This window comes from Microtus pennsylvanicus, chromosome 18, assembly GCF_037038515.1.
Source record: "Microtus pennsylvanicus isolate mMicPen1 chromosome 18, mMicPen1.hap1, whole genome shotgun sequence".
Lineage (NCBI taxonomy): Eukaryota > Metazoa > Chordata > Mammalia > Rodentia > Cricetidae > Microtus > Microtus pennsylvanicus.
The window spans coordinates 8,284,863-8,300,792 of NC_134596.1; positions in this window are offsets into that span (position 1 = coordinate 8,284,863).

Here is a 15,930-nt window from a genome sequence, read left to right on the forward strand (position 1 = left end):
TGGGAGGCTATTAGCGTGTGATTAATAGGAGTCGTAAATGAACACTGATAGTTTAAAATTACTTTTTTTCACTCTGAATCAGTGTCATAAAAAGGGCTGGTAGGGAAGCAGGAAGGTTTTCTCTAGATCTCCCAACTCTGGACTAGAACATATCCTTTCTTTTCAGTGTGAGAGCGGACACAGACAGCTAGAGTGCTTCTCTTCAGAGATGTGGTGTGTGTGTGTGTGTGTGTGTGTGTGTGTGTGTGTGCACATGTGCACATGCGTGTGGTGCTAAGACACAGGAGGACTAAGGAGAAACACAGAGTCCTGGGCCAGGGATTCTCCCCCAAAGCCCATCAGATCTTGTCTCCACAATGGGGACCTCGACCTCCTCCGCCCACGGCAGCTAGAATGGCTCTGAGGAGGAGACAGCGAGTGGTAAACACTCATGTGCCTTGGGTGGGGGATGTCAGTGCCCCTGTAATAGAGAGCAGTATGGGCAGCCCTCAGGAGACTGAAAAATAAACTGGTCCCATGACTCTGGTACCCAACCACTGTGCAGCCGAAGGAATTGGAAGCAGTGTGTCGGAGACACCTACACTTCCGTGTTCGCCCCAGCGCCTGTCATAGCAGCCATGGTATGAAATCCGGTGAGTAAAACACCGTGAGGACCTGAGTTTGGATTCCCAACACCCGCTTAAAGGCCCTCATCTGAGATCCCAGAGCTGTGGCAGGGTGGGGACGCACAGAGACAATGAGCAAAATGGAGGGGCAAAGGTTTATTTGGCTAACACATCCAGGTCACAGTCCTTCAGTGAGGGAAGGCAGGGCAGGAACCAGCAGGAAGGGAAGCAGAAACCACAGAGGAGCCTGCTTCTGGGCTCTCATGTTTGGCTCAGCCTGCTTCCTTAGATACCCCCAAAGCACCTGTGCAGGGATGGCCCCTCCCACATCAATCGGCAGTCGTGAAAATGCCTCAGGGAGCCCCCTGGTCTGCTGAGAAACAAGAGCACCGCATCACGATACTAAGCGACAGTCAGGGCTGTACCAGCAGCAGGCAGACAGAGCCTCCACGTGTGTACTAGGGATGACTCCCTGCAGGAAGTATCTTCATGGGGACTCTCCCTGCAGTCTCAGTCTTTTTTGTTTACTAGTAGATGCACTTGGATTTGGTTGTCTCCACACACAGACACGCTATTATTAACCATGTCTGCTTCGCTGCTAAACTCAACAGAGAAACAGGGCACAAAGGCAGCATTAATTCCACAGCCCCTCCTCCCCAGACAGACCCAGGCCCTGAAACGGGCTCCAGCGACAGCACAGACCTGGGGATGCCATTCTTACTGAACTGGTAGTGACACGAGTCCATGAAATTCATTTCAGACTCTGAAAGGATAGGACCAGGGTCCTCTACAGCCAAAGAGCCAAGACCGAGGGAAAACAGAAACTAAAGTCTCAATATCACGCTTGTGACCTGCATGGGAAAGGCGGTGGGGCCTTGAATCTCCATGTGTCTAATATCCAAGAGTCATGCTGCAAGAAAGAGGCCACAGCGAGCTTGCTGTGGAATGAAAGAGCCAGGGAGGAGTGTTGTATGAGATGTTATGTGTGTTCTGACAAATAAAGCTTGACTGGAGATCAGAGAGCCAAACTAACACTAGTTAACCATAGAGGCCAAGCATTGGTGTCTCACACACACACCGATAATCCCACCCAGCACTTGGGAGGAAGAAGCAGGAAGATATGGAGTTCAAAGTCACTCTGGGATACATGAGAAACAGAACCCCATGGTGGTGGCTCACACCTTTGATCCCAGCACCTGGGATCTCATGCCTTTGATCCCAGGACTTGGGAGGCACATGCCTTTAATCCCAGCACCAGGGGAGGTGGAGACAGAATCTAAGGACCATTCAGTCTGAGGATTCATAGAGACCGGGAGTCCCTATTTGGTCTGAGATTTAGTAGTGGTCAGAGGTTTCTGGTGGCTGGCTGCTCTGGCTGCTCTGCTTCACTGATCTTTGAACTTCTACCCTAATATCTGACTCCAGGATTTTATTGATTAAGACTAATTAGACTCGTGCTTCAGAGGGGTTTTAGATCTTTTTGTCCAGCCGTGCCTGGGTGGCAGGCAGCACACTCACCAGCCCGTTGCCCAGGTGGCTGTGAATAAAAAGAATTCAGATTTGCACAACTCTCCTACAGAAGACTTGTTTACTATGGCTTCGGAAAAAGACAGAAAGAAGGGTAGGCCCACGTGGGCTCTGTCCACACGCTCAGGCCAGAGCAGCCTCCTCTGGAAACATGATGGAAGTGACTCAGGCAGTTGCTTCATGAGAAGGGAGAGGGGACAGTCAGAAGAGGCAGCGCATAGCCGAGCCTAGCGGTGCACACCTGCACTCTCATCTAATTGAGAGGGTCAGGAAGGAGGATAGCAATTCAGTGCCCATGTGGGCTACAGAGTGTGCTCAAGAGCAGCCTGGGAAACTCAGCAAAGCCCTGCCTCAAAAAAAGGAAGTAAAAATAATGGGGAGGGAAACAGAAGATACGCTCAATGGTGGAGCATGTGTAGGTACCCCCCCCCCCAAATCTGGCTCAATGAAAAGTGGTGAGTACAATGTTGCAATGTAGGAATGTCCTCTGTGTACACTGTAGCACTGTCTGCGCCCTAGCACTGTCGGAGCAACAACAGCATATCAAGATGAAGCCAATTGCTCCTACAAAGTAAGTTCCGTTCCCCAACCCACAATGATCCTAGACTTCCTGCAGACAGGAGGTGGAGAACCCAAACCAAGCCCCTCCTACCCCACGGGAAGAACACTATCCAAATGGTCATTCTCTCAGAAGCCCCAGGATCTCAGAAAAATGCCCTTGGCCTCCAAGCTGCTGTTTCCTTCTCTATACTGTGGGGACATTCCAGTTGTCCTTTACGTCATTGCTGCATGTACAGTTTAAAAATTTCTTGGGTGTGAATCTTGCTGGCACTTAGTAACCATGGGATGCTGCAGAATACTTAGAAGGCCTGTAACAGATGTGAGAATGTCGTGGAGGATGCCACAGTTGCTTCTAGCTTGTGGTTGTTGTCTTTTTTTTTTCAAGACAGAGTCTCTCTGCATAGCCCTGGCTCTCCTGAAACTCGCTCTGTAGGTCAGGTTGGCCTCGAACCCACAGCCATCTGCCTGCCTCTGCCTCCCAAGTGCTGGGATTAAAGGGGTACACCAGCACTGCCCAGCTATTGCTTCTATTTTGAACAGGTAAAGATGAGGTCCCAAGAGTCCAACAAACTGCAAACAGCACTAGAACTCCTCTCTGCTCTTCTGAGTTTTGTCTGCTAAGCCATACTCCCCCACGGAGAAGAGCACTGAGTAACCAGAACAGCAGCCATTGGGCTGTCGTGGAGATGCTGGGGAGACGCACAAAGCCAGTACACTCTGCCAAGCTTTGTTCTCAGTTCTCTTCATCTTCCGACTTGTTTTACCCACGGGGCAAGTGTTTGAGACAAGGAAATGAGGTTGCTGTCCTGATCTCTACATAGGAGGACACTGAGGTTATGAAAGCTGCTCGAGCCCACACATCCAGCGAGCAGTTGCTGTCTCCTGATGGGAAACGTCTGGTTGAGAATTGTGCTCTAACTTTTCTGAGTCAACGGCTCAGAAAACAGAGCCGGCTCTGTTTCCCCAGGGAAGAGGTGTAGAGGAAGCTTGGCCTTTGCTTACACATACCGTGGTTTCCGTTGGTTTGAAGCAAACCCTGTGATCTATTCTGTGTCGTCCAATAGCGCTTTGGTCCTTTCTTCCTCTTCGAAAGTGTCACCAAATTTTGTCCTGGAAACAAGAAGACACATTGTGCTAGCTACCTTTCTGCTGTTATGATGAAACACCAGAACCGAAGCAACTTACAGAGGGAAGGATTTCTTTAGCTCACTGTCCTGGAGGGGTGTGAATGAATCGTGGTGGGGCAGCGGCGTAGCAGCAAGCTGTAGGCATGGTAGCAGGGGCAAGGAGCCGAGAGCTCACAGCTTCAACCATAGCATGAAGCCGAGAGAGCAAACTGGATGTAGGGCAAGGATTTTTATAATCTTAACGTCTATTCCCACGATGTCCTGGAAATGCGGCATCTCCTAAGCACCTTCGAAGAGCATGTGTTCAAATGCCTGAGTTTAAGGGGCACATTCTCATTCAAACTACCACACGCATCCACCCTTACCTGGAATCATGAAACTCTTGATAGAGTGAGATAGCCCTTTTGTCTACCCAATTAAAAGGGACTTTTTTTTTTTTGGTTTTTCGAGACAGGGTTTCCCTGTGGCCTTGGAGCCTGTCCTGGAACTAGCTCTGTAGACCAGGATGCGTTTCTGTTCAAGACACCTTATTCCACGTACTTACTCATTAACGTCGATTCTCCACCGACAGCCTTGTAGTGCAGAGCTGAGCAGAACCTGTCAAACACGACGCTCATCGGTAAAGCCACCCTGCAGCTTGCTGCGCTTAAGAACGCCGGAGAGCATGCAGCCTGCTCGGGAATGTTTCAAGCGGCAGATTCATGAATGCGCACGCATGGAAAACATCCAAACAGCACCGCGCTAAGTCGCTCACACAAAAGGCACTTGTTTGTGACAAGGGACGCACAAAGGAAGCCGCCGCCTGGCTTCACTCACCCCACCCCCACCCTGGGAATGCTCCTGAAGAGTGGCTCAAGGTTTCCCCTGCTGTACACTTGTCTAAAACTGATCAGCAAGAACAATGCACTTTGATTTATGGGTTACAAATTCACTCTAGCAAGTGAGGCAACGCCCAGATTCGGAAGCGATGGCAAACAAGCGTCCACTGCGTATGTGTAGGGCCCTCGACAGTCACTCACGTTGAAAAGACGGGGTTGGTTTCATAAGACTGAATGAATTCTGTTTTTGCTGGAAATGACACATCCAAGCCTGACAGTCTTAGAGCCACTGTACATCTCACGCTAAGCACTGTGGGAAGGAAAGTTAAAGGCCCCATACTCAGGCTGGGGTGGAAATCACCCCTGAGCCTCAGCTCCAGGACCCTGCTAGCCACTTGAGAGTAAGTACTACCAAATCCAAGCTATTCTCAAGTGTCTGCTGAGCCCTGGCTCTGGAGACAGCTGGGAAGATGGAGGCCCCTGTGTTCTGTGTCCTCTCTGCCACTCTTCCCCCTCTCTGACTGGCTCTGCCGTGCTGACCTCCTGGCTGTTCCCTGAAACACACAAGCGAGGATGATCCCACGTCTGGGCATTCACACCTCCTGTCTGCTCGACTGAGAGCGTGTATAGAATGTCGGTTCCTTCCTCTCCGCCCCACCCCCACTCACAGCTCCCTCTTCCCTGTTTTGTCTCCATAGCAGTGATGACTACCTGTTATAGTATCATTTTGTTCATTTGTTCCCTGTACAAATGGGGGAGTTTTATGTCATTTCCCTTAGCCCTAGAAGAAAACCTAGCACACAGTAGGCTCTCAATAATTATTGATCAATCGAATGAATGAAGCTTAAAAACTCAAAGTAATAAATGAGAGCTGATTTTCCGCACAGCTCCTGTGTCCGGTGCTCTCACTTCAGCGAATTCTCAAAGCTCCTAACGGGTGGTACTGCCGAGCCCATTGCAGGTGAGGAGACCAGGGAACAGGGTTGTATGCTGTGCAACTTAGGATCAAGCACCTATAAGGAGACTGAACTTCAGCCCGCCCACCCAGCCTTTTCTCGCTCGAAAGCCCTGAGCCCCGTTCTTTATCGTGGTAAACCTATAGAGCATTCTCTTTCTCTTCCTCTTCACCCCTCTTCTCCTCCTCTTCTGGCAACTGAGATTGGTGAAAGAAAAAATAAAAAAGAGGAACATTCCAGAATGAGATGCAAGCTCAGTTGTTACAACAACCTCAAACAGGAGTCTGTACTGACTGTCCCAATCAGGTGGGAGCTACTCAGGGCACAGGCTTTGTGGCATAGCTCTACCCTAAATCTAAAGCAACAAACTGGCCTGGGTCATCTGGGATTGAAGCTGATGAGCCATGAGAAAAGTTTGGGAGAGATTGAAATCTTTTTACTGGACTCTTACTGCTGTAGGAGATAGATAGGTCTCCTCTCTTCATTTTGAAGCAAGAAAATGTGCTTTTCCTCGGTCTAGAGTGTGGCTTCCTGGGTACCTCATGGAATGACTCCTAGTCAGCTGTGGGGTTTTCTCCTATAGTGACCCCCCTCAAGCAGCCTATGAAATGACACCACCAGCCTGTTACCACCATGTCACTCATCTCTAATAGAAACGGAAACTCTGTGTGTGTGCGTGCATGCCTGCTTGCGCGTGCGCATATGCTCACTCATATGCATGCACATGCGTGCACATCCACATGAGCATCGTCAGCAACTGCAGGGCCTCTCACATGCTAGGCAAGCTCTCTGCAGCTGAGCTGCATCCCAGGTAAAGATACTTCTGTTGGGTTTTACTTGCGGACTTTCTTCCCCCACTCACTGTGTCTCCTCTTCTAACAGCTGGGACCACATTGACTTTCTGCAGGACTGGGTGGAAGATTGCGGGAGAAAGCTGAGGAGTAAGGGCGGGGGGGGGGGGGGACAACTGGCCTGAGACCAGCACAGCAAAGGGCGCTTGCTGGATGCCAAACCCATTCAGCCCCTCAGCAGATGTGGTGGGTACCACTACCACTACTCAGTCGCCGAGCTGGTGGCTGGGTAGATGGAGAGAGATCCTCCCCACCTGTGGGTCCCAGGGCTCAACCGCAGACACACTTGGTCCCCTTTCCTGCCTTCCAGCCCTTTCTTGGCACCTGCACCCTTTCCTGCACAAACATTCTCACGTGGCTGTGCTGCCCTGTGAGCAGGAGGACACCTGCTCCTAAGATTGCCAGGGAGATGCAGAGGAGCGGGTCGTGGAAGGGGCCGATGGGCATGCTGGGTTATGCAGAGAAATCAACCCACTGCTATGAAAGGGAGCAATGGGCACGCTGGGTTATGCTATGCAGAGAATTCGACCTGGGGATCGTCTGAAACCAGAAGGGATCTGAGTCTTTTGCTTTGTTTTTTTTCTCTTGCCTATTTCCTCCAGTTCTGGTAACCCTGAGTTTAAGGTAAGAAAACTGGGTTGCTGAGAACAACAAACAAACAAAACCCAAATCTGCCCAAAGCACAATCAGAGAGGGAGACTCCCAAAACATAACCAGAGGGTGTGGACAAGTCCCGCCAGCTGCCGAGCAGTGCAGTTAAAGCTTGTGTGTCTGTATACCTGTCCCTTGCTGTTCTATTCTTCTCTCAAAGGCCCCGTGCTGCTGCGCCTAAGCCGATCCCACCACGGTGACTAGTACCACACCCTGAACACCCTCTGATGCTGAAGTGTCCCCTGGCCTCCAGCAACAGAGGACTTTCCACATATTTAGTCGCTTTAGCACTTCTGTTTATAAAAAATACTAATTTGCAAGGCTAGAGCCACGGCTCAGTGCTTGAGAGCGCTGGCTGCCCTTTCAGAGGGCCCAGGTGTGATTCCCAGCTCCCACATGGTGGCTCTCAACAGTGTAACTCCAGTTCCAGGGTGTCCGTTTTCTACCATCTGTGGCCACCAGACGTGCATATGGTGCGTAGACATACATGCAGGCAGGCAAACACCCAGGCAAAATAAAGTGCTAAAGTGCACTTTTTTCCCCCTAATGTCGACAAGTATATATATAATTAAAGCCATCTGGAGGAGTTCTGCACTGAGCGATATCTAACATCTTTGTGTATATCCTTCCAGATCTTTCCCTGACAGCATTAGCTCTTCACAAGCATTTGCTAATACCATTGACTGGAGGTGCTAACGTATTTAGGAGGCTAATTTCCTTGGCCATGCCTTTCACTTACCGGGAAGCCGCAACACAACCAGATTAAATGTGACCACTTTTTAGAAAAGCATGGAACAATTAATGGCAAATAAATGGAATTAAAATCAAATTGAATGCAGCCTTTCAATATGTCTTAGAATTTGATTTTAAGCCCAGTAATGGATATGAAATGAAAGCTTTGGCCTGCGTACTCTTGAGCCTCCTGGAACCCTGGGTGCCACCTACTGGCCACAGCGTGCAATGACATGCCATCTTCTCATTCCAGTCTGCCCCTTCTCTCCTCCTCCCCCAATGGATTTGTATATTCTCCCTGGAGCTTTCCAGACCCTCCTATTTCCCCTGCATTTCACAGTTCCTCGAACACAGGAGTGCATTAATAACGGTTATCTGAATGAAAACAAGGTGTGTGCATATATGGATGAGTGGATGGATGGATGGATGGATGGATGGACGGACAGACACCATTGTTCCTCAGGAAAAATAAGGGACAAATTCTTGCCCTGCTTGTTTTACGGTTTTCCAGGATGAATGAGTATTTATCACTGGTAAAGACCTTATGTTATGACATAATATTATGGCGAACAATGTGGCCAGGACAAGCAGGAGGCTACCCAGAGGTCTATGCTAAACATAAGAAACACAGACAAATGTGCAGACTTCCTAGCCATGTTTTCAGCAGGCACCTGGGAAGAGACAGGTCCTCTGCTCTTCCCCACTTCAGCCCAGCTGGGCTCGCTCAGAGGGAAAGTGATGTGCAGTTCTAAAAAGAAAAAGTCACTGTACTCCAGGATGTGAGCTGGCCCATCACGTACCCTACCCCCGAGTTAGGAAAAGTGTTCTTTGAACCATGACTGTCAGCCAGGCTAATGGTGAGGTGCCCATTTGAGCGTGTCCACCGTTGATGCGCCTGACAAGTGTCACACTAGCTTCGCTGCTTTAGACGCTGCCAGCAGGAGCTGTGGGCTGCACAAAGGCGGCAAGGCTGCGCTAGAGGAGTGCTGACCGGGGGGGGGGGGGGCAGAAGGCTGGGTTCACTGCCCGGGTGACCTTGGACAAGTCAACTTGCCCTTGACCATACACAAACCATTTCATGAGGACGCTGTGACAAGAAAATGACCATGAAAATCCTTTGTGAAATAAAGCTTGGGATTCAGGAGAAGATATAGCTACCAGTTCCCCAAGCAGACATCATGCTGGAGCATGACCTGACCCCCACGCAACGGCTACAGGGAGGTCCCTTTATGGGCAAGCATCTGCTTTCTTATGGGATCCAGCCTTGTTCTGTGGCTGTGTGGAGAATTCAACCATGGCCCACTATGGCCTTCCCCGTGTGCTTTTTCAACAGGCTTACCCCTTCATGTTTCATCTGCTCTTTGGTTTGTGTTTAGCTTAACTGTAGACTTTAGGTCACATTTCCACTAGATTTTGTTTTGTTTTCCATCTATATATTTTTTCCCTCTTGTTTTTTGATGAGGCAGTTTCATTATGTTACACTGTAGACCAGGCCGACCTTGAACTTTTGTTCAACTGCCTCTGTCTCCCTGGTGTTAGAATACACAACCAGCTATCAGAACATCGAAAGCTTCTTTGTCCGGTCCATGTGTTGCCTTACTCTGCAGACGTGGTGAGGTACAAGCAACTCAACAGCATCCAACTCACCGAGGATGTATTCCCTAGCCCAAATCTACCACCCCCTGGCCTAGATGCTGTGCGAGAAGTCAGGAGATGCCGATGGCGTGTCTATCTGACTGGATGGTGAGGACCTACACAGAGGCATGCCCTGACTGCTAATAGGAGAGCAGGCTACACACAGCAGGCGCGCAGGCTTTCCAGCTCAGGAGACGTGGCAGAGGCGAAAATCAAGCTTTGCAATCTTGTATTTGTGTGCACACGATTTGTGTGCATGCAACTACGTATGCATAGGGGCCAGAGGCTCCTTGATTATCCGTTCTCAGAGGTGGTCCACCTTGTCTTTCTAAGCCAGTGGCTCTCATTGGCACGGAACTTGTCAGGTAGACTATGCTGGCTGCTCAGCCAGCCCTGTGGATCTGTCCGTCTCCACTCACCCAACACTGGGATAGGAAATGCTTGCTATCATGCCTGACTTTTTTGCAGGAGGTCTGCGGATCAAACTCTGGCCCTCGTGCCTGCAAGGTAAGTGCTTTACTGCTTGTCTCCCGGCCCCTGCACCCTTTCTTTCTAAGTACACCACTAGACTGCATTTTTCTGGACACAGTGGTTCTTAATGTTTCCCTTGCTGACCAGGTCTTTCTGGGCAGACAGAAAACAAAAACAAAAACCAAGTCCATAGCAGAGGGTGTCTCATATCTTCACGGGCTCAATAACTTCAGGAGCCAGCAGCTAGTTTGTTGATGTCATTAAAACAAAACAAAACTTTAATTAAAATATTACATCATTTTTGCCTAACAAGTCCTCCCTGGCTAGGGCACATGGTCACCGAGAATATAATGTCCCTACAATAGGCCAGGTTCTATAACAGGCTCCATGGCATTTTCTTAAAATCTGAGTTGAGAATCTCTTCCCCAGGGAGTGGTGCCTTCTCTATCTGACCCTCCACCCCGACCCTTGTATCTCAGCCAAGATCGAGGTTGGAGCCTCTGCATCTCTCCACTCCTGGCTCAGCACTGGGCACTCCAAAGTCCTGACAAGGTGCTGAGTCCCAGAAGGAGTCAGGGAAAGCGTCGGCCACTGGACTGTCCATTAGGTCACTGTGGTGACCCAAGCCTGGAGTTAAGAGGCATGGACCCCAACTCTGTAATTTCGGATAAACCCTTCTGAACCTATTGCGAAAGGGTCCAATAAATAAGCAAACTGAGAAAGCCGCACCTTAGACTCACTTCAGCAGAATATTCTGATTCTTTCCTTGTGAACCGGCAGATCCTGAGGGCAGTTTCTACTTTCTTCTAACCTACCTTCAGAGTAACAACAAAAACTCCCAGAAGCAGGCAGGAAGGAGAGAGAACACAGCCTGCCTCCCTACCAATGATACATCTGGTTGCGATGAAGAGGATGAAGAGCCTTAAACAGTTACTGAAGGATACAATTTCAGACTATCCTGGGACCCTCCTGGCCAGTCACCTGGTTTCTTTCAGACCCTGACTAGTTTTGTCCAGACTTAAGCTCCCCGTTTATCGTCAGGCCCCGTTTGAATTATTCATGAGTTCCCACACTGGGGTAGAGCGAGTGCTCCTCTCTGCAGAAGTGTTCATCCTCCAGCTTGTTCCGGAACTGCTAACGAAGGGAGCCGTTTGGAGAGGCAGGTCCCTTTGACATCCTTGTGTCCGATTCTCCACAGTGCAGGAAGACAGTTCCTCCCTTATCTTTGACTCTGGAAGACCTCTAGCTGTGGGAGTGCAGATGCTTCCAACTGAGATTCTACATCGCACAGCTCACAACCGACAGCAAACCACACAGACAGTTAAAAAAAAAAATGAAGGCTGCCATGTGATGATTAAGCTCAAAAGGAATTATGCAATCAGCAAAGGACGTTGATCATACAACATGTGAGTCTAATTGCAGTGCAGGCAAATGCTTGCTAAATTAGATAAAGACGGGGTTGCAGTCACTCTGGCGCGCAGATTGAGTTGTAAAGTTAAGGAAAATATAAAAGTTAATTATAAGACAGGAGCGATAAGCACAGGGTACGCACATGCACTGGGCAGATTAGGATTATTAACCAAGTAATCATCTCACGCCAAAGGTGGAGAATTAGAGAAGTCCCAAGCCCGCAGTCTGACTAGTGCATAATGAAGATAGCACATTTTCTAGGACGTGGAACACATGCCTCCTTTTCACACAGCACCTGCCTCCCAGGAGCATCGGCACTTGCAAGCTGCCTATATTGGCTCACCCAACTTGCTCACAGATAAAGTGCCTCTCTCGCTGCTCAGCACACTTGCTTTCTTCCCTTCTTACCCAAGTTCAGTTATGCAGCCATTCCGTGGTGGTCCTGAGTCCCACTCTGCACACGTCCTTGATCTTGTCCATTTGTTACAATGTCCCAATTTGCCAAGTGCTTGTTGCTGTGAAGTAGCTGTTCGGAGTGCACGCCAATCAACCTGCCAGGCCCCTCCGTGCAGAGGCAAAGAGCCCCAGGAAGGGTCAGGTGAGATGTTTAATCTTCACAGTCAACTTTACTAGGTTTGGAACCATCTAGAAGACACACCTCTGGGTGTGGTTTGTGACGGGAAAACTCACTCTGAATGTGGGCAGCACAGTCACAGACTGACGTCCTATGGGGAAGGAAAGAGAGAAAGCCAGCATTCCTCCTCTCTGCTCCCTAACTACACACAGCATGTGACTAGCTGCTCATGTCCCCTGCCGTTCCTGCCTTGGACTATTCCCCCAAACTGTGAGCCAAAATAATGCCTTCCTCCCTTCAATTTTCTCTAGTCAAGCGCTTGGTTACAGTAAGAGAAAAGTAACAGAAGTGGTCACAGTGGATGCTAAGACCTGGACTGGAATCCCAAAGCAATCACTAGCCCTTTCTCTGCCACAGAGACACAGGGTCACCTACCTGTCAAGTGTAGTTGACAAGGTGGTTGCAAGGCTTACAGGAGTGACGCCTTCTGCTAGGACTAAGGAACTGCCAGCCACAGTAAACACTCGCCGTATTGTGATTGTTCCTCACTACTGTGTTTTCTCCAGTAATTAGTTCAACCACTTCAAAAGGGCCCACCAGGTTCATTGCACTTTGCCAGTGATCAAACAGGTACTCACGCACTGCGGCACATGGGCGTGAGCACACACATACACACAAACCTGAAGTACACAAAATCTGGGGAACTCATATGCACTGGGACACGCTAACAGGACACACACTCTGGGACACACACACACACACCGGGGCACACGCGTGTGTGTGCACACACACACACAAACCTAAAATACACAAAATCTGGGGAACACATATACACTGGGACACATACATACAGACTGGTATGCACACACACACACACACACACACCGGCGCACACGCGCATGTGTGCACTCATACACACAAACCTGAAATACACAAAAACTGGGGAACATATATACACTGGAACACACCAACAGGACACACACTCTGGGACATATACACACAGACTGGGACACACACTTCATATTCACTTTGAGACAAAGTAACTGGCATGCATAAATTCTGTAATGTATGCATAAACTCTGGCATATAAATCATTGCACTGGTTGTTGGAAGCGGTCGCTGCACACTGCTCTCTAAAGCCAATGCCGACTCTCGCTTGCTGAGCTCCAGCTGAAGAAGAAAGGGGGTCAGTAAGGAGGTGCCCATACCAAGGCTCGAACAAAGCAGACTGCCCGCAAATCCACCCGTGGTAAAGCACCCAGGAAACAACTGGCTACAAAAGCCGCTCACAAGAGTGCGCCCTCTCCTGGAGGCGTGAAGAAACCTCATCGTTACAGGCCTGGCGTTGTGGCACTCCGTGAAATCAAACGCTATCAGAAATCCACTGAACTTGTGATTCGCAAGCTCCCCTTCCAGCGTCTGGTATGAGAAATTGCTCAGGATTTCAAAAACAGATCTACGCTTCCAGAGTGCAGCTACTGGTACTTTGCAGGAGGCAAGTGAGGTCTATCGGACTGACCTTTTTGAAGATACCAACCTGTGTGCTATCCATGCCAAACGTTAACAATTATGCCAAAAGATATCCAGCTATCACGCCGCATACGTGGAGAACCGGCTTAAGAATCTACCATGAGGGGACACATTTCATTCTCAAAAAATTCTTTTTCCCTCTTCTTCTTGTTATCAGTAGTTTCAGAGATTTTTTTTTCAGTGGGGTCAGAAGGTACCTAAGTATATGTTTGAGAGTGAAAAAGTAGGGAGCAGAAATCAGATGTTGAAACTCTTGTTATTTTCATTTGTGTGTGAATTTTTAATATAAATGCAATAAGTAAAGCCTCAGTGCAAGCAAAATGTTTCCGTGAACACATTCCAACAGTTCAACACTGTAACAATTATAAACAAACCTGTTACAATTTACTGGACAATGCCAGCATTTGGATTTTTTTTTAAAAAAAAAAGGTAGATTTCTTATGGATGGCAACTAAATGTTGACTGTAGCATTTCTTTCACACAGAAGATTCCATTGGTTCACTATACTCTTCTGAGTTGTCCTTCATGCAAGTACATGCTTTTAATGTTGTCCTGTGCTGTTCCTGTAATTTTGCTATTAAAATACATTAAACTAAAAAAAGGAATAATAATTACACCGAAGCAGCTTGTGAGGTGCACCGCTTAAATACTACAAAATGGTAGAGGAAGATCATTCCAGGAAACGCAGCAAGAGGAAGCTTCCCTACAGCAGTGGTTCTCAGCCTTCCTAATGCAGCAACCCTTAATACAGTTCCTTATGCTGTGTTCACCTCCCACCAGAAGACTATTTTCTTTGCTGCTTTAGAATTGCAATTTTACTGCTGTTATGAGTTGTAATGCAAATACCTGATATGCAGGAGGGCTGATATGCGGCCCCTGAGAAAGTGTCAGTCAACCACCAAAGGGGTCACGATCCACGGGCTGAGAATCGATCCACGGGCTGAGAATCATTGCTCTAAAGCCTGGCTGGGAGATTCCAAACAGAGAAGGAAGTAGGGTAGACGGGCGTGTAACACCTTTTAGGAAAGGATACTTCATAAGCAAAGATTGCAAAGTTAAACAACAACAACAACAAAACCAAGACAACTTTAAATATAGGGATGGGCAAGCCTGGAAAAGAGCTCAGAGGTCACAAGGACTGGGAAGGGAGAGTCCATGTCAAGACCTCATCCAATGCAGTGTGCCTGACCACACATACAGTGTTAAAGGAAGATGGATCTGGCCAGCGTGGGCAGACAGGATGGCGGGCCTGCCGGCAAAGGGGGCAGACAGGCTGCTGTACTTTCCAAAAGTGTGCTGGTGAGGGATAAAAATGAAGACAGGATACGGGGACACAGAGACAAGCGGATGTGACTCAGTGGCCAGATGGCTGTACAGAGCAAGCAAGACAGCCCAGCATAGTGATGTGCACCTATAAGTCCAGTATTCAGGAATCTAAGGAAGGAGGGCTGCTGTGAGTTTGAGGCCAGGCTGAGCTACACAGAAGAAAACCACTGGACCTACAAGAAATTCTGTAGACACTCCCTGGGAGGAGGAAGCAGCAGTAAGGTCCTGTCTTTAAAAGGAGAAAAAAAAAGAGATGACTACGTGTCTTTGAACTTAGCTCTCTTTTCTTCCTAGAGGAGGAGGTGGCTAGCTGCTCTCTCCCAGTTTCTACCCCCCCTCCAGCGCTTCCGTTGCTTCTGCAACACAGGGATTGAACCTCCACCTTCTTCGGAACACATGAGCCCCAAGGAGCGAGCCCCTGGTGCTGGTGGGACCTGCCTGCGGCAGTGCCTGCCACAAGGGAGACTGCTCAGGAAACAGAAGAGAAAGCCTTAAAAATGCAGAATACCAAAAAGTCTAACAGCTGAAGCTGTCCTGCTCACGTCCCTTCATGTCTTGATGACTCAGGAGCCTTTCCCGGATCCCGCCGCCCCTCAGCACTGTCATCCTGCTTAAGCCTTATGGAAGGGCTTCCTCAGGTCAGAGCGAAATAAACCAGACAACTGTGTGGACCTGCAGGCAGAGCCTGGGGATGTGGCAGCCACCCCTGTGGAATGAATACATTTGCGAATCTGGGGAGGGTCCTCCCCCTCCCTCTGGCAGAGCTTCCTCCCACAAGCCTTCTGTGATCTCTTGTGACCTAGTGTGTGTGTGCGGTGACAGTCCCGGGGTCTGCGGACCAGTCATCCGGTGACTGTGGACTTCAAAGGCCTGTTGACACAGCTGCACACCCCTGAGCCGGGGGCCGGGACAGCCTGAGAAGTGGCTACTGCCACTCCCTGAAAGCCCACCCAAGGGGACCAGGGCTCTACCCCAGCTCAAAGCACTCTGGTTTAGTCACCGGGAATGTCATGCCAGTGACCTACCTCACAGGACACTGGAATTTGTAGAGAGAAGAATCTCAACCAGATCCTTTTTTATTTCCTTCGTCATTGGAGACGTCAGTTCCCAGCTGATGTCTCACTGCAGGCAATTATACCCATCTGAGCCAAACAGC